This window comes from Engystomops pustulosus, chromosome 11, assembly GCF_040894005.1.
Source record: "Engystomops pustulosus chromosome 11, aEngPut4.maternal, whole genome shotgun sequence".
NCBI classification, from domain to species: domain Eukaryota; kingdom Metazoa; phylum Chordata; class Amphibia; order Anura; family Leptodactylidae; genus Engystomops; species Engystomops pustulosus.
In genome coordinates, this window is record NC_092421.1 from 9,244,312 (window position 1) to 9,266,618 (window position 22,307).

At 47.9% G+C, this 22,307-nt stretch overlaps 1 protein-coding gene and 1 long non-coding RNA gene across 2 annotated transcripts in view; one reads left to right on the top strand and one right to left on the bottom strand.

Annotated features, from left to right (window-relative positions):
- The window catches only part of LOC140106100 (uncharacterized), a 69,741-nt gene that overhangs the window by 32,633 nt on the left and 14,801 nt on the right, over positions 1 to 22,307 (bottom strand). The window lies entirely within an intron of this gene.
- Positions 2,294 to 7,468, top strand: LOC140106179 (uncharacterized). The gene is made up of 3 exons (XR_011850714.1): positions 2,294 to 2,478; positions 5,891 to 6,010; positions 7,412 to 7,468. It is a non-coding gene; the product is annotated as an uncharacterized lncRNA (long non-coding RNA).

Sequence of the window (22,307 nt, forward strand, 5' to 3'; positions counted from 1 at the left end):
ACTATAGAGTCCGGGTACAGAGATTATGACTATAGAGTCCCCGTACAGAGACTATGACTATAGAGTCCCCGTACAGAGACTACAACTACAGAGTCTCCGTACAGAGACTATGACTAGAGAGTCCCCGTACAGAGACTACAACTACAGAGTCTCCGTACAGAGACTATGACTATAGAGTCCGCGTACAGAGACTATGACTATAGAGTCCCCGTACAGAGACTACAACTACAGAGTCTCCGTACAGAGACTATGACTAGAGAGTCCCCGTACCGAGACTCCGATTATAGAGTCCCCGTACAGAGACTCCGATTATAGAGTCCCCGTACAGAGACTACAACTACAGAGTCTCCGTACAGAGACTATGACTAGAGAGTCCCCGTACAGAGACTACAACTACAGAGTCTCCGTACAGAGACTATGACTATAGAGTCCCCGTACAGAGACTATGACTATAGAGTCCCCGTACAGAGACTACAACTACAGAGTCTCCGTACAGAGACTATGACTATAGAGTCTCCGTACAGAGACTATGACTACAGAGTCCCCGTGCAGAGACTACAACTACAGAGTCTCCGTACAGAGACTATGACTATAGAGTCCCCGTACAGAGACTACAACTACAGAGTCTCCGTACAGAGACTATGACTACAGAGTCCCCGTACAGAGACTACAACTACAGAGTCCCCGTACAGAGACTATGACTATAGAGTCTCCGTACAGAGACTATGACTATAGAGTCCCCGTACAGAGACTACAACTATAGAGTCTCCGTACAGAGACTATGACTATAGAGTCCCCGTACAGAGACTACAACTACAGAGTCTCCGTACAGAGACTATGACTATAGAGTCCCCGTACAGAGACTACAACTACAGAGTCCCCGTACAGAGACTACAACTACAGAGTCCCCGTACAGAGACTACAACTACAGAGTCTCCGTACAGAGACTATGACTATAGAGTCCCCGTACAGAGACTATGACTATAGAGTCTCCGTACAGAGACTATGACTATAGAGTCCCCGTACAGAGACCACAACTACAGAGTCTCCGTACAGAGACTATGACTATAGAGTCCCCATACAGAGACTACAACTACAGAGTCTCCGTACAGAGACTATGACTACAGAGTCCCCGTACAGAGACTACAACTACAGAGTCTCCGTACAGAGACTATGACTAGAGAGTCCCCGTACAGAGACTACAACTACAGAGTCTCCGTACAGAGACTATGACTAGAGAGTCCCCGTACCGAGACTCCGATTATAGAGTCCCCGTACAGAGACTACAACTACAGAGTCTCCGTACAGAGACTATGACTATAGAGTCTCCGTACAGAGACTATGACTACAGAGTCCCCGTACAGAGACTATGACTATAGATTCCCCATACAGAGACTACAACTACAGAGTCTCCGTACAGAGACTATGACTACAGAGTCCCCGTACAGAGACTACAACTACAGAGTCTCCGTACAGAGACTATGACTATAGAGTCCCCGTACAGAGACTACAACTACAGAGTCTCCGTACAGAGACTATGACTAGAGAGTCCCCGTACCGAGACTCCGATTATAGAGTCCCCGTACAGAGACTACAACTACAGAGTCTCCGTACAGAGACTATGACTATAGAGTCTCCGTACAGAGACTATGACTACAGAGTCCCCGTACAGAGACTATGACTATAGAGTCTCCGTACAGAGACTATGACTACAGAGTCTCCGTACAGAGACTATGACTACAGAGTCTCCGTACAGAGACTATGACTACAGAGTCTCCGTACAGAGACTATGACTATAGAGTCCCCGTACAGAGACTATGACTATAGAGTCCCCGTACAGAGACTATGACTACAGAGTCCCCGTACAGAGACTATGACTATAGAGTCTCCGTACAGAGACTATGACTAGAGAGTCCCCGTACCAAGACTGCAACTAGAGAGTCCCGGTACAGAGACCACGACTACAGAGATAAGTCCTGCTGCATGATGTATCGGAACTAGGTTAGGACTGTGGCATCTACTTTAGACAAGTTGTTAGTAAGTAGTTTCTGATGGAATATTCTGGCATACAGACTAGGCTAAGCCCTTGTTGTTTGGCTAAATTAGAAAACTGCCCGAAAATAGTCTAAAACTGTTAATAAAGCAAAGAAAAGTGCGAATTACTGGTGTACACAGACTGATACATCTTCTTTAAGGAACTGTTAATCTCTACAAAAAATCTGATAATGTTGGTGATAACGCAGTGTAAAACATACACGTAACATATTCTTTCTTGTTCAGGTGGCTCTCCTGCGATACAGAATATAGAAGAAACACAAGATGGCGTCAACCATACAAACTGCCAATGGCCCTTATATTGTCATTCCTCAAAGTAATGTACATACGGTGCAGGGTTTGAATACTGTGCCAGCCACAGGCACAGACCTACATGGAGTGTCTCATCGGGAACTTCTTAAAGGGCAGCCTAAAGCACTTGGGGTAAGTTTTTATATCAATGTTTTATAAAAAGCGGAGATTAGAGGCTACATTAACAAAAATGATCTTCCCCTTTGAAGGCCTCATACATATATACAGTATGTATATGTAATATATATGTCTTTTCATTTTGTGTGTTCCACATTTTATTCCATATGCCAGAATATGTCAATGGCTACAATCAGCATATACATTGGGAGCTTTCCTGGTGTATACACTGAGCATATGTACAAAACATGTGATGTGAATGGAGCCTTAGACATTGTGAAGGTAGTTTTTAGTCCTCTGAATGAATTCTGTCATGAACAGATCGATAAATCTGTCTCAAAGACTCTAATTGTTTATCATAAATTATAATAGATCTCCTTTATGGAGGATGAGGGGAGTAGTACAAGCTGTGTAGTGTAATACAGTCTATGGAGGATGGGAGTAGTACAAGCTGTGTAGTGTAATACAGTCTGTGGAGGATGAGGGGAGTAGTACAAGCTGTGTAGTGTAATGCAGTCTATGGTGGATGAGGGGAGTAGTACAAGCTGTGTAGTGTAATACAGTCTGTGGAGGATGAGGGGAGTAGTACAAGCTGTGTAGTGTAATACAGTCTGTGGAGGATGAGGGGAGTAGTACAAGCTGTGTAGTGTAATACAGTCTATGGAGGATGGGAGTAGTACAAGCTGCGTAGTGTAATACAGTGTATGGAGGATGGGAGTAGTACAAGCTGTGTAGTGTAATACAGTCTATGGAGGATGGGAGTAGTACAAGCTGTGTAGTGTAATACAGTCTATGGAGGATGGGAGTAGTACAAGCTGTGTAGTGCAATACAGTCTATGGAGGATGGGAGTAGTAGTACAAGCTGTGTAGTGTAATACAGTCTATGGAGGATGGGAGTAGTACAAGCTGTGTAGTGTAATACAGTGTACGGAGGATGGGAGTAGTACAAGCTGTGTAGTGTAATACAGTGTACGGAGGATGGGAGTAGTACAAGCTGTGTAGTGTAATACAGTCTATAGAGGATGGGAGTAGTAGTACAAGCCGTGTAGTGTAATAGTCTGTGGAGGATGAGGGGAGTAGTACAAGCTGTGTAGTGTAATACAGTGTATGGAGGATGGGAGTAGTACAAGCCGTGTAGTGTAATACAGTGTATGGAGGATGGGAGTAGTACAAGCTGTGTAGTGTAATACAGTGTACGGAGGATGGGAGTAGTACAAGCTGTGTAGTGTAATACAGTGTACGGAGGATGGGAGTAGTACAAGCTGTGTAGTGTAATACAGTCTATAGAGGATGGGAGTAGTAGTACAAGCCGTGTAGTGTAATACAGTCTATGGAGGATGAGGAGAGTAGTACAAGCTGTGTAGTGTAATACAGTCTATGGAGGATGGGAGTAGTACAAGCTGTGTAGTGTAATACAGTGTATGGAGGATGAGGGGAGTAGTGCAAGCTGTGTAGTGTAATACAGTGTATGGAGGATGGGAGTAGTACAAGCCGTGTAGCGTAATGCAGTCTATGGAGGATGGGAGTAGTACAAGCCGTGTAGTGTAATATGGAGGATGGGAGTAGTACAAGCTGTGTAGTGTAATACAGTCTATGAAGGATGGGAGTAGTACAAGCCGTGTAGTGTAATATGGAGGATGGGAGTAGTACAAGCTGTGTAGTGTAATACAGTCTATGGAGGATGGGAGTAGTACAAGCTCTGTAGTGTAATACAGTCTATGGAGGATGGGAGTAGTACAAGCTGTGTAGTGTAATACAGTCTATGGAGGATGGAACTAGTAGTACAAGCTGTGTAGTGTAATACAGTCTATGGAGGATGGGAGTAGTACAAGCTCTGTAGTGTAATACAGTCTATGGAGGATGGGAGTAGTACACGCTGTGTAGTGTAATACAGTCTATGGAGGATGGGGGGAGTAGTACAAGCTGTGTAGTGCAATACAGTCTATGGAGGATGGGAGTAGTAGTACAAGCTGTGTAGTGTAATACAGTCTATGGAGGATGGGAGTAGTACAAGCTGTGTAGTGTAATACAGTCTATGGAGGATGAGGGGAGTAGTACAAGCTGTGTAGTGTAATACAGTCTGTGGAGGATGGGAGTAGTACAAGCTGTGTAGTGTAATACAGTGTACGGAGGATGGGAGTAGTACAAGCTGTGTAGTGTAATACAGTGTATGGAGGATGGAAGTAGTAGTACAAGCTGTGTAGTGTAATACAGTCTATGGAGGATGGGAGTAGTACAAGCTGTGTAGTGTAATACAGTCTATGGAGGATGGGAGTAGTACAAGCTGTGTAGTGTAATACAGTCTATGGAGGATGGGAGTAGTACAAGCTGTGTAGTGTAATACAGTGTATGGAGGATGGAAGTAGTAGTACAAGCTGTGTAGTGTAATGCAGTCTATGGAGGATGGGAGTAGTAGCTGCAGGTGACTTGGACAAACTGAGTGTTTGGTCGTCCACTTGGTAAATGAGGTTTAATGTGGATAAATGTAAGGTTATGCCCCTGGGAGCTAATAATTCACAGGCAAAATATGTCCTTGGGGGAATAAATCTGGGAGAGTCCCTGGTTGAGAAGGAGCTGGGTGACTAGTAGATCATAAATTGTATAACAGCACAATGTCAGTCAGTTGCCTCTAAAGCCACCAAGAACTTGTCATGTATCAGCAGAGGTCTGGACTCTGGGGATAGGGATGTAATATTACACTGTACAAGGCATTGGTTCGGCCTCACCTGGAATATGCCGTCCAGTTCTGGGCTCCGGTCCATAAAAAGGAGGCCCTGGAGCTGGAGAGGGTTCAACGTAGAGCCACAAACATGATAAGGGGTATGGAGGGTCTCAGTTATGAGGAAAGATTAAAACAACTGGATTTATTTAGTCTGGAAAAGAGACGACTACGAGGGGACATGATTAATTTATATAAATATATGAATGGTCCATACAAAAAATATGGTGGTAAGTTATTCCAGATTAAATCAAATCAAAAGACGAGGGGGCACTGTCCCCGTCTGGAGAAAACAAGGTTTAATCACCGGAAGGGCTTTTTTACTATGAGAATGGTCAATCTGTGGAATAGCCGAGCTCAGGCGCTGGTCACAGCAGGGACAGCAGAGAGCTCAGGCGCTGGTCACAGCAGGGACAGCAGAGAGCTCAGGCGCTGGTCACAGCAGGGACAGCAGAGAGCTCAGGCGCTGGTCACAGCAGGGACAGCAGAGAGCTCAGGCGCTGGTCACAGCAGGGACAGCGGATAGCTTCAAGAAGGGTCTAGATGCCTTTTTACACCTAAATAACATTGATGGTTATGTTATATAGAATTATTTCCCCTAAATCCCTTCCTCATCCAATCCCTTCCCTTCCTTGGTTGAACTTGATGGAAATGTGTCTTTTTTCAATCATATAAACAATGATACTATGATCTTCTTTCTCCATATAGGTAGTACAGATCATGGTGGCCGTTACGTATGTATTTTTGGGGATTATCCTGCTATTTACAATCGACAGTTTTCAGTCCATCAGCATATACAGCGGCATTAGCTTCTGGGGAGCATTATTAGTAAGTATGACTTCTGTTTCTATAACCTTAAAGGAAATGTGTCACCAAAACTATGTAAGCAAATGTATATTTATAAATGTAGAGATTTTATTGGAATTTTTCATTTCTGTTTGCCTTTCAGTATACACCAAAAATAATATAAAAATTATTAATGTATACCACTAATGGGATCATGTCTATGGAGGAGCCCTGCTCTGCAGTTGTAATCACCACATGTCAGTGGTTGATGTATAGGCACATGTATAGGTACAAGTGTAGCCTGTGGGTGTCTGGCTTGGCTGTGACCTAAAGCTTGCGTCACGGTAGCACTATGTTAGGCCTTATCCACCCCTGTCTTGGGCCAGTAGGGTGAAGCCAAAGAGAAGAAAACTGTTTGTAACAAAACAACCCACAGTATGTTGTAGAGAATAGCAGAAAGAGGGTAACAGGCTGATAACTAATCCTTGGTAACTTGGGATCTTTGTATGGCTGGAATCTGTATCCTTAGAGGAGGTGGTTGAGCTCTGCTGCATGGGCAGCTGGATTAGTTGCAAGATTCTGGGTTCCAGGGTTGATCCTCTGGAGACTGAGCAGGACCCCCAGGCTGTTTCCTGATAGGTGGTGAGATTCCAAGCACGCTCTCTTGGAATAGCTGAAACTGGGAGTCCTGTTTCTAGTAGTCCTGTAGGAGCTCAGAGAAAGACTAGCTCTAACCCAACCTGCCTCCTGACAAAGGGTGAGTGGAAAGACAGGGCCTATTTTATATACCTTCTGTCTGTGGAAACATTCTTCGAAAACCAGCCAATGAGGATCATGCATTCTTTGCAAATGTAACATCTGTTGCAGATATTGGGGCTCATTTACTAAGGGCTCCGCGGCCGCACTTTCGTCGGGTTCCCCAACTTTTTCCGTTTTGCGACAAATTCCGCTGGGATTTCGGCGCACACGATTGGATTTCGGCGCAATCGCGCCAGCTTTCACGCACCAGAAATCGGGGGATTCAGAAAAGCCGCGGAAATTAAAAAAAAAAAAAAAGTGTCGCTTGGTACTTAAATGCACCAGGAATAGGATGGTGAACTCCGGGGGACCTCGGCAGACCTCGATGCAGCAGCGACACCTGGTGGACATCGGGCGCACGACCTTAGTGAATCGCCGGAAGACCCGAATCCTCATCGGAGAACGCGCCGCTGGATCGCGACAGGACCAGGTACGTAAATCTGCCCCATTTTTTCAATAAAAGATATTTTAACCATTTTCAGAGTATAAAATAACAAGACCTCGAGTACAATTTTCAGTTGAATTGCGTTGAAGCCCAATTCAATCACAATGAGGAGTTGCATGTCCTCATTGGGCATAAAAGGAACGCAGCCCTACCAATAAGTTACCCTGCTGAATGTGTTGTTATATGTTTGTTCTCCACAGTATATCATCTCAGGATCCTTGTGCATAGCAGCAGAACACAAGAATTCACTCAGTTTGGTGAGTTTCTGTATTTTTGGTAATTTTTATTCCTAGTTTTCCATTCTATGGACTTAATTAAAGGGAATGGAATGGAATTAAAGGGAGTCTGTCAAAGCTGTCTGAAAAGATAGGTTCCGATAGAGCCTCTATGGCCTTAGGGCACCCTTTTTTTTTTAATTAACTTGAGCGATGGTTACAAGTTGAGAAAATGAACTTTGATTCTCTGCCTGGTAACCTGGTAAGTCAGACTGGACGTATACTCACACTCGAGTCTCCTCAGCACGTCATCAGTTCCTTCTCGCCAAACTCTCGCAGAAGCCGCTTGCGGCTGTCATACGCAGTGAGCGCCTGAGCAGTCCGAGCCCTCTGCTGCCTCACTGTGCACACGCAGATCACCCCTTCCGCATGCCCAGTGAGGTGGCGGAGGGTGCGGACCACTCAGGCGCTCACTGCACATGACAGCTGCAAGGGGCTTATGCGCATGCGTGAGAATTAGGCACACATCGGAAAGGGGGAGTGTAATGAAGCGTGCTGAGTAGGCGGCTGCTAGACTCCGACTCGCTGGATTCTCTGATTTACCAGGCAGAGAATCAAAGTGCATTTTCTCCATCGATCAAGTTAATTAAAAAAAGGTGCCCTTAGCCCATTAAGGCTCTATGACAGTGATGGAGAACCTTTTGGAGACAGAGTGCCCAAGCTACAACCAAAACCCACTTATATGTCACAAAGTGCCAACATGACAATTTAAGCAGTAACTTAAAGTAATATAAAGATGGAGAGTTTTGGATTGTAGCTTCCCTCCAGGGTGCCCTGAAGAGGAAGAATCAGGGGACCCAGAGCAGGAGCTCCAATGACAATCCATCTCTATCCACTCCTTGCTCCTCCTGTAGTCCTGGCAGCAAAAAAAGTACAGAGCATGGCACATCTTGGGCTGTATTGGACCACCGGAGCCGTGAGTCCTAGCTGGCAAACTCTGTGTTGGGGTGAAGGCATGGGTGCCCACAGAAAGGGCTCTGAGTGCCACCTCTGGCACCCGTGCCATAGGTTCGCCACCACTGCTCTATGAGAAACTGTCTAATGCTTTAATAACTTTTACAAGTCAGTGGTGGCGAACCTATGGCACGAGTGCCAGAGGTGACACTCGGAGCCCTTTCTGTGGGCACCCAGGCCTTCACCCCAGCACAAAATTTGCTAGCCATGACTCAAGGTTTCCTCCAGCGGTCCAAAGCTATTTTAAAGCAACACCTTCTTGGCTGCCAGGACTACACAAGAAGTGAGAAGGTGTGGACAGAGATGGATTATGGTTGGAGCTCCTGTTCTGGGTCCCCTGAATCTTCCTCTTCAGGGGACCCTGGAAGGAAGCTACAATCCAAATTTTCTTTCTACTGTATTGGTGTCCTCAGGACGCTAATACAATAGAGACGTGTGATACAGTTGGGATCAATAGGTTACTGCTTAAATTGTCATCTTGGCACTTTGCTACATAATAGTAGGTTTTGGTTGTAGTTTGGGCACTCTGTATCTAAAAGGTTCCCCATCACTGTTATAAGCGCATATGTGGCAGCAGGCTACGTTTGCTTCAGAAATTGGTGGAAGTCTCAGTTCAACTTCAACCAGTCCTTTTCTTTCTCATAATCCTGTATTATATTGTATCATTTTTGTTTCTTTGGATAGATTCAAGCATCTCTGGGGATGAATATAATCAGCTCCCTGGCTTCATTAGCTGCTATCGGTCTATACTCCACAGATCTTGCATATTATGCTCTGAGTTGGTTCCCCATATGTACTGAATCGTGTATTATATACAGAGACTATGTGTTTGTAAGTATTTCCACATGACTTTTTCCTTATCTGTCATCTTGACTTAAAGAGAACCCGTCATGCAAAATAACCCCCCTAAACTAAATATATTTTCATAAACTGCCATTAGAGAGCATTGCCTCTATCCCTTCATTGTCCCTCTACATGCCTGTAACCCTAAGCAATGAGGTCCTAAAGCTGTATGCAAATGACCTGTGAAATGTCCAATGAAGCATTAGCATATTCAAGCTGTCCACTCTATTCATGAGTGGGAGGCACAGCCACACCCCCAGTGCTTGACTGACAGCCTGTATAAGGATGTGAGGCTGTATAATGATGTGCTTCCTGGTGCTGGCGCCCCCTGCAGCCTGTGTGTGTGCATGTGTGTGTGTATAGGAGAGATACAGCAGCTCCAGGCAGCCATGTTACAGCAGAACATGTCAGATTCATGTGTAGCTGATGTCTGTGTCTCTCACATGTGTATTAGGAGGATGCAGCATGTCAGCAGATGCAGCACACACTAGCCATGCTTTACTATACATTACACACAGACATGAGCAGGGGGAGGGGAGGGGAGGGGGAACAGGGGTGACATCACTGCCTCTGACCATGTGACCAGCCTCATTTACATAATAGAGAATAGATGATTTTACAATGAATAATGTATGAAATAACTAGATAAAGGCTGGGATGGGATCCTTGTGAGCTGCTCCAACAGGTAGAGGTGACAGGACAAGTGACACAGACCTGATGACAGGTGTCCTTTAATGCACACTTGCCAAATGATTTCCATTTTTTTTGCCAAATGATTCCCCCGCCCTTCTCCACTTAAAGGTTTTTTTCCACCCCCAAAACTGTTCGGGTACTTTCCCACATTGCATCTTACCTGTGGATTTGTTGTACAGCATAGTCATACAGTAGCAGTGCAGTGAGCGCACTGCATGACAATCCTAAACACACAAAATTTGCATTTGCAGTCACTTATTGCTGCGGATAATAAGGCAGAAATCATGCTTTGCAATCAAGGGCTGTGCACATGTGCAGGATGAAACACACACAATATGCAGCAGCACACACTGCATTCAACACACGGTACACACATGCAGTACACACAGCAAGCAGCACACACAACATGCGGCAACACATACAACACATACAACATGCAGCAGCACATACAACACATACAACATGCAGCACACACATGCAGCAGCACATACAGCACATACAACATACAGCAGCACATACAACACATACAACATGCAGCAGCACATACAACACATATGCAACATCCCCCACCGGGGCCTAGCCCTTGAGGTGAGGCCTGGTGACAGCCGGGGCCCGCGGTACCGGAGTGGCTGGCGGTTGCGGCCTAAGCACGCTATTGTCACGGTGCTTGGTACGGGGGAACCGGAGGGCTGTCCTACAGCCTGGCAGGTCTCCAGCAGGGTGGTGTTGGCAAGAAATGATGAGGGAGAGGCTGCTATAGCGGATCTCCCTGGGGCAACCCCTTAATGTCCCGAGTGTGAGTCTCTGGGTGATGGACAGGGTGCCGGTGATGAAGGCAGCCGTATTAGCAGGGACCAGACGGAGACAGAAGTTGAAGAAAACAACTTACAGTTCTTTATTTGAACCGGCAGGAACCGCAGCAACGTGCCTTTAACAGGTAGATGGAGTGCTGAGATGTGAGTTGGAGGGAGCCTCAGGAGATAGTTCACCAGCCTGGATGTATAGGGCAGGCTGGGAGGCAGCTGTGTCCTGGTAGGAAGCTTCAGCTTGTCCTGTAGGGCTTCAGGTATCACCTTCAAAGGTAAGATGATACCCCTTTTCCTCACTACACTAACGCTAATCTAATACTCCACTCTTCAGAGGCAGGGGCTAGGCTCTTCCTGCTCTGGTATGGACTAGACAGAGATTACTCACTCACTCACTGATCTCTAGGATTCCACACTAGAATAATCATCCAGAACATTCCTGGCCAGAGGTTTTATTACCTCCCTTTGGTCAGGTGGTGGCTGCTCCTCCAATCACATCTCAGCTTACAGAGCACAGGATGTAACACATATCATTGGACAACAGCATCTTGCATCATACAAAATACTTAACCTCTGCCTTGCCAGGCAGGATTCACCACTGCAATACCTCTATGTCCTATCAGGGCCATGTAGTGTAAGGTGATTACATGCAGGTGGGACATATTCGCAAACCCTCCCTCGCCATTGCATCGGCGAGGGTGTTGCATACACCGGGGGCAATTGAAAGAGCCGCCCTCGGCTCGACTACAGATGGTTTGGGGCACAGAGGGGGCTAAGGGCACTTCTGGGAAGTGCAGGCTATGTGAGGTGTAGGGACAAACCGCCCATGGTCCTGGAGACAGGCACCTGGGTTGGTGTCGGACTAAGACAAAAGCATGTAGCTGTATGACAGTTGGTCGCTGACGCCATTAAACCGAACTGTACAGTAGGAAAGGTGTGGTGTCATGTCCTGTAATCCACTCCTTGCACCAAGGCCTGTATATTTGTTTGATCAACGCTTCTTCCCTGGCGGCAATTATATGGTGTCTATCTGCATTGCGTTAGCATATGCGACACAAGTACCTCCTGACTGACAACCTTACCCATGTATGAGTGGCATCCAGGTGCTATCTGTGTAACACCCCCGGTCCCCTAAAGACCCGCAGTTTACGGACTACCCCCATGTGCAAACCTCAGTTTGAGGGATCAGGTAGCGGTCAGTGTTTTACACAAAAAGACGGTCCGACACAGCCACACTACAACCTGAAAAGCCTATAAAAGGGTTAATGCAGACTACTGGCAGATATGACAGTGTGCAACAGGTTAATTCACATTGGCTTAGGAGCCCAATGGGTACACATCTTGAACGTTACAAACGTTACATAGGTAGATAGGCTACTCAGGGTAGCAGAATAGAAAATGTCTCTTTACCTGAAAAGGAAAGGCATGGAAGTGCAAGCATAATGTCCGTACCTAAAAAGGAAGGCATTAAGTGCAAAATGATAATAAATAAAGTGGCAACTTTTCCTTGGAGTATCTGGCAAAAGTCTCACAGAAGGTCTCTAGTGACAAAGTCCATCTTCTGGGTACAGCCCTTGATGTGGGGAAAAGTGCACTGGGAAGCAAAGGGTCTCCTCTATGTGTAGAGGGACAGAGTCCTTTGAAGAAATTCTCTGCTGTGGCAGAGGAAGGGTGCTATCATAGCACAGGACAATAATCAGTTCAAGGAATGTCTCTTGACTGAGATAAATAGGGATGAGAGTCTCAGGAAAGTCTCTGGCTCTTTAGGGAAAGGACAGAAATATACAATATGTACACATGGTACAGTACCTGAAGTGGGCTACAGCCCTTCAGGGGTTAGTCTGCATCTTCTTCGGTGGTAAGTACTTCGGTGTCAAAAAAACGTACCTGCCTCCTGCTTCTGCGTGTCACCAGCTGGTACTCCTGCAGGTACGCAGGAGCTTTTCCTTTTGTCTCCCTTTGAGACCTTCGAAGTTCCGGCCTGGAGAAGATAACAACCTCCTCATCGTCCTCCTCTGAGTCAAGCGCTGGAGTCGGAGTCTCAGCTGCCTCTGATGCTTCAGGGGTTGCAGACACTGGAGCCGGATCATCCTCCACAGGCAGCAGTATTGGAGACTGCGGTGGGGATGATGGTCTCTCCGAGGTACCTCTTACTGGAGTGGAAACAAAACAGAATTGAGGCACAGTCACAAGTTCCAAGAAACTGGGGGTAGGTGAACACAAGGAGGTCTGTAAGTTGGGGGTCGAGGTGAGAGGTGTGGACATAGGGGCAAAAGGACGAAGACATCTCTTCAACCGGTTCCTATGTACCCGGAGTGGTGGACGGTCTCCTCTTGAAATCTCGTAGACTTCAGGGGAGAGACTGTCCCTAACTAGGTATGGCTCACGCTCCCAACGCCCATCTAGCTTACTGGTAGGATGGTTGTTGCGCAGCCACACTCGATCTCCTGGGGCAAAAGGCTCAGCACAGGCATTACGATCGAAGTCCCTTTTTTGTTTCTCTCGGGCCTCTTCCAACCGCAGATCCACAACTTCTCTGGCATCCGCCAGGCGCCTCTGGTGTTCGTGAACCCAGTCAGTCTGAGGGAGTAAAGACTGGGAATCAGGGGACTCCATGTCCCAGGTCATATCAGCAGGGAGATGGCCGTGTCTCCCGAACATCAGATAATACGGGGTGTATCCTGTGGAGCAATGAGTGGTATTGTTGTACAGGTACACTAATTCGGGCAATAATTTTGGCCAGTCAGCCCTTTTTGCAGGGGTCAGAGTCCTCAGCATATTGATTAGAGTCTGATTCATCTTTTCACACAGCCCGTTGCCTTGGGGATGATAAGCTGTGGTCCTCAGCTTCTTGCAGCCATATAGGGTGCACAGCTCCTGGAAGACTTGGGACTCAAATGCTGTTCCTTGGTCTGTAAGGATCTGGTCCGGACAGCCATAGGGGAGGATGAAGCTCTTCCACAGGGCCGCTGCGGTGGTCCTTGCAGACAGATCTCTGACAGGTACTGCAACCACAAATTTGGTATAGTGGTCGATGATCGTAAGAGCATAACTGTGACCGGATCTGCTGGGCTCCAACTTCACGTGGTCCAATGCCAGGATCTCCAAGGGCCGTTGGCTCACAATGGGACGTAGAGGGGCCCTTTGATTGTGTCGCTCTCCTCGAGCGATGGCGCAGGCTGGGCATTCTCGACACCAGGCTTCAATGTCGGACTTCATGTTGACCCAGAAGAATCGCCTTCGGAGGGTGGCTTCAGTCTTCTGAGCGCCAAAGTGTCCAGACCGGTCATGGTACATTTCCAGTACTATCTTGGCGTCCCTCCTGGGAATCACAACCTGGTATAGCCGGTCATAAGTGATCGGGTCCAGAGTTCTTCTCTTTAGCAGACCCTGGTGCATGCTCAGAGTCTTTCTCTGGCGCCACAATTGAGACAGTTCTCCATCAGCTCTTCTGCGCCGGATTCTTTCAGGCACTCGCCCACTAGAGAGATAGTCCATTACCTCTCCTATGGCACGGCTATCAGCCTGAAGACTCATCCAGAGGTCCTTTTCCGCAGGGGGCTCTGACTCTTCTTGAGGAGTAGCTGGCGCTGCCTCTGTCGGTAGGGAGTAAACTCTCTGGGCATCTTGACGCACAAACCGGGCATAGAATGCGGGCATCTCGACATCTTCCCACTGAGCATCCGTGGAGGGTCCCTCCCACTGGTCAGGGAGACGGGACAGAGCGTCGGCGTTGTCATTGGTCTTACCAGCCCGGTACTTGATGGTAAAGCTGAAATTGGCAAGTCTGGAGGCCCACCGTTGTTCCAGTGCTCCAAGACGTGCGGTGTTCAGATGCGCCAACGGATTATTGTCTGTGAAGACAGTGAAAGATGATGCAGCTAGGTAGTCCTTGAACTTTTCGGTCACAGCCCAGACTAACGCCAGAAACTCCAACTTGAAGGAACTGTAGTTCTGGTCGTTTTGCTCCGGTTCTTGGAGGGAACGGCTGGCGTAGGCTATGACCCTTTCAGTTCCGTTTTGGAGCTGGGATAATATCGCCCCTAGACCTTGCTTGCTGGCATCAGTGTATAGGGTGAAAGGCAGACTATAGTCTGGATATCCCAACACCGGGGGCTCAGTCAACCGTTGCTTGAGCATCTGGAAGGCAGCTTCTCGTTCGGCCGTCCACTCAATGGCTACTCGGGAACGTTGGCTCTCTTTTGGCAGGCCCCTTAGAAGCTCTTGCAGGGGAGCCGCCAGCTGGGCAAACTTCGGGATGAAACGCCTGTAATAACTGGCAAATCCCAGGAAGCTTTTGATGTCCCGTACGGTTGATGGGGTAGGCCAGTCGTGGACAGCTGCAATCTTCTCTGGATCTGGCTCAATTCCATGAGCGCTCACCACATGTCCCAGGTACTTGACACTAGGTTGTAGCAGGTGGCACTTGGATGGCTTGACCTTCAACCCATGTTGGGTCAGGATTTGGAAGACTTCAGCCAGATGGTGGAGGTGGTCTTCATAAGTCTTGGAGTAGATGATGATGTCGTCCAAATATAGCAGGACGGTCTCGAAGTTGCGATGACCCAAACATCTCTCCATCAGCCGTTGAAATGTGCCTGGGGCGTTGCATAGCCCGAACGGCATGTTGTTGAACTCGAACAAGCCCATTGGGGTGGTGAAAGCCGTCTCCTCTCTGTCTTCCGGCGCCATGGCCACTTGCCAGTAGCCACTGGTCAGGTCCAGGGTAGAGAAGTAGGCAGCTGACCCTAGGGCTGCGAGGGATTCCTCGATTCGAGGCAGAGGATAGGCGTCCTTGTGGGTGATATTGTTGATCTTCCTATAGTCAACACAGAATCGAAGGGTTCCATCCTTCTTCTTCACAAGGACCAGCGGGGCAGCCCATGGGCTGTGACTCTCCCGGATAACGTTGGCTGTCTTCATCTCTTGTACCAGCTTCTTCACCTCTTGGTAGCGGGCTGGAGGTATGGGCCGGTATCGCTCCTTGATAGGGGGATGAGAGCCAGTAGGGATGGTATGTTGGATCAGGGTAGTCTGCCCAAAATCCAGTGGGTGTTTGCTGAAGGCCTGGTGGTGCTTCATAACGACATCCAGGACACCTTGTACTCGGTCTGCAGGAGTAAAATCGTCATCTCCAATATTGAGCTCAAGCCACCAGGATTGCTCGGCAGGCTCACCTTCAGCACTTTGCTTCAGTTCCAACTGTTGGGAGGCAGACAGAGAGGTTTCCACCAAGTCTTCAGGATGCACGCTGAAGAGAGTGGCTACGGCTTGGTACTTTCTCAGATCCACTGGGGAGTCTCCCACATTTAGTAGTCGAATGGGTACTTGTCCTCGGGATACCGTGACTAGGCTCCTGGCGGCTAGAATGGGCAGGTCTTCATCGGCTGGTAGAGGTTCTACTATCGCCTGGTAGTCTTGACCTTGGACGCCCATGCAGGCTCAACACCATACTAACGTCTCAGTCCCAGGTTGAAGGCGAACAGGTTGGGGATCCTTGATCCGGGCTCTGCAGATTTCTCCATTAGGGCCAGCAAACTTCTGTTGCGCCGCTAGAACCTGCATAGTCTCCTGAATTACCTTCCGGGAACCGTTGGGCACTGTTGGCAGGGAGTCATGGAGAGCCTTCAGCACTTCGGGGCAGCAGTTGCGGAGGACATTGGTACCCAGTACCAGGGAGAAGTTACCGTTTTCGGGCACACGTGTCACCACTACGCCCTGTCTGGTTAACTCAGTGTCTCCAATGGTTAGCGTGGGCTCCCAGTAGCCGCGGATGGGTACGGGTTTTCCATTCGTAGCAATGATGTTCAAGTAAGCCTTTGGAGGCTGGACTAAGGATGCTCTTCCTCGGCATTTCTCGAAGGCAGCACTCCGGAGGGTGGTCACTTGAGAGCCGGTATCAATTAAGGCCGGTAGAGTAACTCCGTTGATGGTTACATGAACCATGGGGCGAGTCCCCACGAACCTGGGCATCCAGTTAGCATCTCGGGGACTTACAAGTTCTTCCCTTGGAGGTCGTCCCTTAGCTCCAAGGGTTTGTCGTTTAACTGACGACAATCATTCTCTTCATGCCCATATTTATGGCAGTAGCTGCACCGCTGGCGGGGTTTCCTCTGACTCCAGGTGCTTAACGACTTCGCTTCTTTTGGGCGCTGTTTAATCGGAGATTCACGAGGAGTAGCTGACCGTACCGGGTCCTCTGGAGGTTTCCTCCTCATAGCAGAGACAGTTACTTCCAACTGGGTCAACCGATCAAGGATTTGATGCAGGGTGTCCGCCAGATTAGGGACCGGTCCTGTTATGCCAGTAACTTCCATAGTCGCAGGAGTAGGTGATGCTGACTGCGTGGGATGGCAAGCGAGAGCAGATTCTTCCATTTCTACGGATTCAGGCTCTTTCTGCGGTCCAGTAGGTGATCGGTCTCCTAATATGTCAATGGCAATTTCCTTAAACTCAAGGAAAGAGGCCTGGGCATGTTGAGAAGAGATGATCTTTAGTTGACACCTTTGATTTCTATCAACAAGTCCATTGATAAATTGTTCCCTTAAGGTTTGGTCAGAGGTTTCAGCGTCTTTGGGCTCAAGGCAGGTGATGGCCTTCCATGTCTCCTGTAGGGAGAGGGCAAAGTCTCGGAGGGACTCTTGGGGCTTCTGTCTTTTCCCGAAGAATTTCTGCTTCAACTCGGAGACAGTACACTTGTCAAAGGTGTTACGTAGCCTATCAAGAATCTGGACCACATTCTGACACTGTTCTCGGGGCCAGGACTTGACTTCCCGGAGAGCGGGTCCTTTCAACTGCCCGATGAGGATGCCCACTTTCTGTTCCTCTGTGAATGGGAGCAAGGCGAAGGTGGCTAACAACTTGTCCCTGAATTCAGGGAGAGTATGTGATTCTCCCTCGTAGTAGGGTAACCAGGGGGCCCCCAGATAGTAGGGCATAGTCAGAGGCATCATGGTGGGAGTCCCAGGGACACTAGCTGTAGCAGGGCTGAAGGGACTCTCTGGAGGACTTAACATGCTCCGGTACCCTGAGGAGGGACCAGGGGACGGGACTTGCGCCAGTCCCGTATCTTCGTCCTGGGCGGACATGACTGGCCTAGCTGAGGGAAGTCTGTAGGGTTACACAAAGTCCGTTGCTATGGGCGATGGCTAGAATGGGACGTGGGCACTTTAAGACACAGTCACTATTCCCTGGGAGGTGAGCCAATAACCTAGCGTCGGAAACAATCTCTACCCCCCTTTAACTTCCCCAGCGGTACTCACTCAGGATCAGCCGCGGTGACAGGACAGCTCCGGTACACGAAGGTCTCCGTTCCCGATGTCCGGCAGGCAGCAGGGCTCAGTGATGCTCAGCGGTGTTCTCCTCCAGTGGCAGGACACGTGCGCCGGAACTCCGGATGAGGCGCACGCTGCTGGCAGGCTTCAGGCGCGGCCTGCGCCGAAATCCAAGATGGCCGATTAACCCTCTTCGTTGCCGGCCGCACACGCTCCAGCTCCTCCTCCACGGTGCTTCGCGCCACTCGCGCAGGGGGCGGAGCCTAATGACGCCTCTGGAGTTCCCGCCAGTCAAGATTTGGCGGGCTTGAAATACTTGCTGCGCCACACGCCTCTGAGGTAAATGCTTCAGGCGCAGCAGCGCCGGATGTAGCAGAGCTGACACAGTTCTTGCAGGAATTAACCTCTTGAGTGCTGGAGCGGCGCTCGACAGCACATGGCAGCAGTATAAAGTTCAATGTAGAAACACACAAATACTTGGGCCTAAACCCGGATGGCATCAGGGTTAGGCAGCACAGTCTTTTTCTTAATAAAGTACAGTCTTTAGTGCCAGGATAAGGCACAGAAGTATATATCCTGTGATTCGTGACGCCACTTGCAACATCCCCCACCGGGGCCTAGCCCTTGAGGTGAGGCCTGGTGACAGCCGGGGCCCGCGGTACCGGAGTGGCTGGCGGTTGCGGCCTAAGCACGCTATTGTCACGGTGCTTGGTACGGGGGAACCGGAGGGCTGTCCTACAGCCTGGCAGGTCTCCAGCAGGGTGGTGTTGGCAAGAAATGATGAGGGAGAGGCTGCTATAGCGGATCTCCCTGGGGCAACCCCTTAATGTCCCGAGTGTGAGTCTCTGGGTGATGGACAGGGTGCCGGTGATGAAGGCAGCCGTATTAGCAGGGACCAGACGGAGACAGAAGTTGAAGAAAACAACTTACAGTTCTTTATTTGAACCGGCAGGAACCGCAGCAACGTGCCTTTAACAGGTAGATGGAGTGCTGAGATGTGAGTTGGAGGGAGCCTCAGGAGATAGTTCACCAGCCTGGATGTAGAGGGCAGGCTGGGAGGCAGCTGTGTCCTGGTAGGAAGCTTCAGCTTGTCCTGTAGGGCTTCAGGTATCACCTTCAAAGGTAAGATGATACCCCTTTTCCTCACTACACTAACGCTAATCTAATACTCCACTCTTCAGAGGCAGGGGCTAGGCTCTTCCTGCTCTGGTATGGACTAGACAGAGATTACTCACTCACTCACTGATCTCTAGGATTCCACACTAGAATAATCATCCAGAACATTCCTGGCCAGAGGTTTTATTACCTCCCTTTGGTCAGGTGGTGGCTGCTCCTCCAATCACATCTCAGCTTACAGAGCACAGGATGTAACACATATCATTGGACAACAGCATCTTGCATCATACAAAATACTTAACCTCTGCCTTGCCAGGCAGGATTCACCACTGCAATACCCCTATGTCCTATCAGGGCCATGTAGTGTAAGGTGATTACATGCAGGTGGGACATATTCGCAAACCCTCCCTCGCCATTGCATCGGCGAGGGTGTTGCACATACAACATGCAGCACACACATGCAGCAGCACATACAGCACATACAACATGCAGCAGCACATACAACAGCACATACAACATGCAGCACACACATGCAGCAGCACATACAGCACATACAACATGCAGCAGCACATACAACAGCACATACAACATGCAGCACACACATGCAGCAGCTCATACAGCACATGCAACAAGCAGCACACACATGCAGCAGCACATACAACATGCAGCACACACATGCAGCAGCACATACAACACATACAACATGCAGCACACACATGCAGCAGCACATACAACATGCAGCACACAACATGCAGCAGCATATACCCCACACAGTACACACACAGTATACACAGCAAGCAGCACACCCAGACCTATGCATTACACCAGACCTTGATTTACAGACCAACATCTCTTGATCTGTAAATGAAGAGTATTTGCTTTTGCAAAACTTCAGGTTCCAGAAGGCTGGTGCCACATGTTCCAGTTTTGATTTTGTTTTGTAAGAAACAGGTTTGGATTAAAAGATTTTCACAAAGCCAAAACCCATAAGCTACTGCTATTAGCTTTGATATTATTTTTTATATAGGTTTGTTTTATGCCCATCTGTGACATGTGTTGTTTTCTTATAGCTTCTCCGAGAACTGGCCATCTCCTTCTTGTTGATTTCAAGTGTCTTGGAGTTCTGTGTAGCTGTGTCAATTTCTTCTTTTGTATGCCGTTCTCTTGATGAACGCAACCTTACTCCTCCTCAGGTAAGTGGTTGTAAAGCATAGGTGGAAGCCATACAATGTACAAATAAGGACGGCTGCGTTGGTCATTGGCACCTAAGGGTGCTGTCACACTTGAAATATTTGACAGTCCAAGGGCCCATTCACACGGCTGGAAGTGTGGCCCTTTGCTGGCCGCCCAAATTGTGCTCAGATCATTATCAGAATAGACAAGTAAGGCACCATGTACACGTGTGGTGAGCACAGAGTGTCTTTTAATGGAGAGGGAAGGAATGAAGAACGCTCACTCCCCTCCCTTCTCCAAATGGCCGTGTGCTACGCCCTTATTCGGGGCTTTAGGCTACATGCACACTCTCATCCGTCTCACATTTCAAGGTTATTCAATGTAGTCATTCTAATTACCGTAGTTTATCCTGGTCCTTATCTGTGTGTCACGTCCACACCATTTATTTTAGCAGGTCCTATTCCTGCCCGTATTTGCCTGCGCCTTCACATAGAACACTATGGAGCTGCGAAAATACTGATGCCACAGTAGTGTCATCCACATGCCATCCCTATTTGTGGATAAGTTGCTAGGTAACACAAAATTAACTGAAACAATGACATCATTTGTCAGCCTTCCGTATTTTATACGGACCAAAAAAATGTTGGACATACAGGTCACATGTGGACCATATTCACGTCCATATGGTGAAACTGAAGAATAACAGGATATCACATGGAGGACAAATACGGATCTGTTGTTTTAAGCACATGTAAGTCCATGTAGCCTTACATAGATGAATGGACCGGTAACATGCCTGTGTGACCTGCTAGTCCATTCATAAGGGGGGGGGGGGGGGGGTGGAGGATCTATACTCTTACAGTGGATGAAAGTCTGTGTGGTAACACTCACTGCAGTCTTTCCTTTCCTCATCTAGTAGAGTCTCTAGTTAACATACTTTTATGTCTGGGTCTTGGTCTTTTTGCAGTTTGTACTATCTAGACTGAGAAGACACTGAGTTCTATCTGGTTCTTTTAAATCGGAAGTGTGAACTGTGTCCTATAGCTGGACTGCTGGTTCAATGTAACTCACACTGCTCTCCGCAAACTTTTCTCTAAAACAGCAAAAGTTATCATTCTCCTTCTTAGAGCTCTGCCGCCTCACCTGGAGCAGACTGTGTGCACTATCCTGATTGCTGGTTGAAGATTGCTTTCTAGCTCTCTTCTCTCTTATCTGGTATTCACTTGCTATACGTCTGTACTTCTGTTTTTATTTTTTTTTTATTTGGCTTACGTTCTTAACTATTCTTCTGTGTATGCAATTCTGTACTGAATTGTCGACCTCCCCTTTGTGTTATTTGTTTTTCTTGTTAAGCGTCCACACTTTAGCGCAGGAAGGGACTGTCTTTGTGGTTGTCCCGTATCTCCAAGGATATGCAGAGGCAAGCAAGTGGGCCTGATGGGGGGTGAAGTTTAAAGGTTGTCCATGACCTGTGTCCCTATTAATCTATTGTGATAACTCTCCCTCTCTTAATCAGTCTCTGTATAAAAAGAGAAGAATATGGTAACATCTATTGAGTAGTGTGAGTGGAGGAGAGAGTTGAAGCTGAGTGCGAGTGCCTGTAAGATACATATAGACAGAAGATAACAGAAATCTGAAGAAAGAAGAGGCTGTCATTTGGAAATGATGATTTATGACGGGAAACCAAGAGAAGCTTATTGCAAAAATACAGCTAATATTTCACTTAAGGAATATAGTACCATGAGTATTTACTGATTTCTCTAGCGCAGAGTTGTTTATAGCCTTTAATGATCACAAATATACAGAAAATCCTTTCCTTAAATGATCTCTCTTTCTCGTAGGTGATTGTGATAGGAAATGACTACCAGAACCAAAATCCTGCAATGAACCCACATCCATTTGCAAACATTTACCAGCCTTCTCTAGATCGAAACATCATTAATACTACTCCGGTCAATGGAA